The following is a 3,440-nucleotide window of genomic DNA, read 5'->3' as shown; positions in this document are numbered from 1 at the left end:
AAGGAAATTCCGAAAATGTTTTTGGGCTCAGGCTATAGCCTAATACTTAATTTCACATTTGAAATATTTTTGATAAAAATATTTATAAAAAGTGAAAAATCAGACGTTTTCAGATCTATTAATCGTGAAACTTTAAACGCAAATTTTCGGAGTTCTATTACTCGAAAAATTGATCTGTCTAGATTTTTGAAATCCGTGAAATCAACTCTATCATTCACTATTTTTAGAAAAATATTTAAAATCAACATCAATGACACACAAATCGAGAAAAACTGTTTTCTAACATTTTAAATCTCACAATTGTGATATTAACACTTTTGACTCATTCAACCATGCATTTTAGACATGAATTTGAGTATATGAACTTCATTTTCGTGTATATTTATAATCATCATGTTAGACTCGTATGAAATGATTATAAGAATCAAGTTGATTTATTGTAAATTAAGATGATTGCAATAACGTAATTTTTATAAAAACATATAGATGTTATTTATACATGCAAATACCCGAATATATGTAAGATATATAATTAAATTTATATATGAAAACCTAAATACATGTACACATAAGATTATGTATTGTGTATAATTTTAAAAGACCAAATACATTATAAAAATTCATACACAAATACATCTATTTAATCTACCAAATATAAATAAATAAATAAATAAATACAAATAAATAAATAAATGAATAAAGCCAGCTATTGAATTCCCTTACATCCAAAACTAAGGCTAATACAAAACTACACTCAAACTGAAAGGGCAAAACTGTCTTCCTTTTCTCTGTCACAAGAACAGCCCATCACCTCCTTTCTCATTCTCTATTCCCTGCAATGAATCTTTCAATCAATACAAGACATAAACAAAATCGAACACAACACACAAACAAAACTGAATACAGCACTCAATACAACACATAAAAATTAGTATATATACGTTTTTCTTTGATTTTGCAGCTTGATTCTTTGTCCCCTGTCAAGAACCACTGGAGGTGGTGGCGTTTTCCGGCTACCACTCAAGGAAGCAGCCTCATCTCTCACAGTTTCTTCTTCTTCCCGTCAAGCAAACACCACCCTCATTCTTCTTCCCTGTCAAATGAAACGAAGCCAAACACCCACCTAAATCTATTGCAGTCAAAATATAAAAGAAAAACAACACAACAGCAATCTGGGTTGCTGCTGCCTCCCACGACACCACCATGGATTTCTATCAAAAATCAAACCCAAACCACCCCTACAACCCCTTCCCGTGAAAAGACAAACAAAACCCTAAAAGAAATCTTGTTACCTTTTTCAAATCGGAACTGCCACCACAACCCTCATTGAAGAAGCAACCGGCGACAGCTCTGCTCTCGCTCCCGTCATTCTTTCACCTTCTTCGAAGCAGGCGAGCATCAGAGACGGTCCCTCATTGCGACCGATCGACATGTCCCGGAAAACCTCCTTCTGGCCTCGCCTCTCACACCTCCGTTTCGCATCCTCCCCTATCGCGATTACTGAACCACCGAAGACCACAGCAGCCTCACTGCATTCCTCTTTCCTTCTCTTCGGCCCGGTCGACCTCCGAAGACATTTTCTTCGCGAGCAATCGACCCCAATAACCAGATTGCGCACCTGCGAGCCTCCTTCTAGCCGTCTTCGGTCATTTCCATTTAACCGATCGATTATTTGACTCCGATTTCCCCCCTTCTCCAATCGATCGCACACCTGCGATCGTTCTTTCCCTCTTGGACAGACGAAGATCGAGTCTTTTCCCTCCCAACTGATTTGCTTCCGAGCCTTCCTTCGCATCTGCCTTGTGTTCGAATTAGAGCCTCTCTGTTATTCATCCATCGAACACGGGATAAAGCCCTAAGCTTTTTTTCTTTATGGATCGGTATGGAGCTCCAAACAGAAACCGGGTATCCGAGTTTTACCCAGTCAAAAGTCATGGGTAACTCAAACTTGTATTTAAAATTACCAAATTTACCCTCATTAGACAAATACCTTACAAGATCAGTCCAATCCCCAATCATTAAATCCATTTATTCAAAATAACCCCTCATCTGAAATTATTTTAACCAAATCAGTCCCACTTCGGTTAAAATAAATTACCAAACGACCCCCAATAGCTTATATTTTTTACGAAATGGACCCGGAGTATCTCAGAATTCAAGAATTATGGATTTGAGGTTCACACGTCGAGTTTCGCAAAGAACCCGAATTCGAACAATTGGAACTCACTATGGCCCATTTTTAATATTTTAATTTTTTGCCCGGGGGGGGGGGGGGGGGCGGGGGATATATCTGCCCATATATTTTGTTTACACAAACCAATTGCTTTTTTATGCGAAAATACAATAAACTTAGTTTATAAAATATAATTATTTATCAATTCGCCATATTGTTATGAATAAAATAGTATAAATTTTCGTATACCTATTAGTGTTATGTTATCGTGAAATAACCTTTTTACCCAACATATAATATACGATACAAGATTATATGATTTTCATGTGACATTTCATCTTATAAAACTACGTTACAAAACTTTGTAGTATTTCAAAGACTCAAGCTATTACAATTCATGTATATTTATATGTTTAAATGCATAAAGTTTATACATATACATATGTTCATTACTTTGAAACATACATCCTTATAAAAGCAAGTACATTACATTTTTACATAAATGTCAAACATACTCAGTTTTTATAAACCTTATACAAAGATGTTCATTATGCCTAGTGACTTATCCACAAGTAAGTTAGGACTGAGAGTTATTCACAAATTTTTTAGTTAAGGGGTTTTAGTGAGACACTACTCATTTAGACGAGTTAAAATACTTAGCATACCCACACTACTATAACCGTTAATCTTCGGAGTGAGATACATATATAAAGATCAATATAGGGTGACATCCCCACCTGCGGTTGCTAGCTACAACCCTCAACTGATCAATCGAAGAGGGTAATAATTATCTACATTCATTACTAAAACGTCCAATGAAGCGTTGTAGGGGGTACATTCAGTCAGGTAGCTCGGTTATAAAACTCACTAAAAACATTAACTAGGAATCTCTCTCTCTCTCTCTCTCTCTCTCTCTCTTTCTCTCTCTCTCTCTCTCTCTCTCTCTCTGTGTCTAACGACCATGATCTTGGTTGCTTTCAAAGCTATTTTTTAGTATAAAATTACTCATGTAACATAATGGTTTGGTTTTCAAGGATATTCAAATGTTTATTACGAACACAATTTAAAGTGTGGATTTACTTATACAAAAGATACATTTTGGCTTTCAAAGATTTATCGCAAACAAAGTTTAAAGTATGGATTTACTTATACCAAAATACATTTTGGGCTTTTAAAGACTCATTGCAAACAATGTTTTTAACTATCATTAGACATACAAAGATAATACTTTTAGACTTATTAAAAGTGTTACTGCGTTAGCAGAAAA

The 3,440-nt window shown here is 35.2% G+C and overlaps 1 long non-coding RNA gene across 1 annotated transcript; it reads right to left on the bottom strand.

Annotated features, from left to right (window-relative positions):
* Nucleotides 1-692: 692 nt before the first annotated feature.
* LOC145033872 (uncharacterized) lies at nucleotides 693-1,825 on the bottom strand. The gene is made up of 3 exons (XR_013677759.1): nucleotides 1,293-1,825; nucleotides 942-1,093; nucleotides 693-833 (listed from the first exon to the last, which is right to left on the bottom strand). It is a non-coding gene; the product is annotated as an uncharacterized LOC145033872 (long non-coding RNA).
* Between the last annotated feature and the right edge of the window lie 1,615 nt (nucleotides 1,826-3,440).

Source organism: Lactuca saligna, chromosome 3 (genome assembly GCF_052625555.1).
Source record: "Lactuca saligna cultivar CGN05327 chromosome 3, ASM5262555v1, whole genome shotgun sequence".
Classification (NCBI taxonomy): domain Eukaryota; kingdom Viridiplantae; phylum Streptophyta; class Magnoliopsida; order Asterales; family Asteraceae; genus Lactuca; species Lactuca saligna.
Note: the sequence above shows the minus strand (reverse complement) of the source record. Positions and strands in the feature narration are given on the sequence as shown.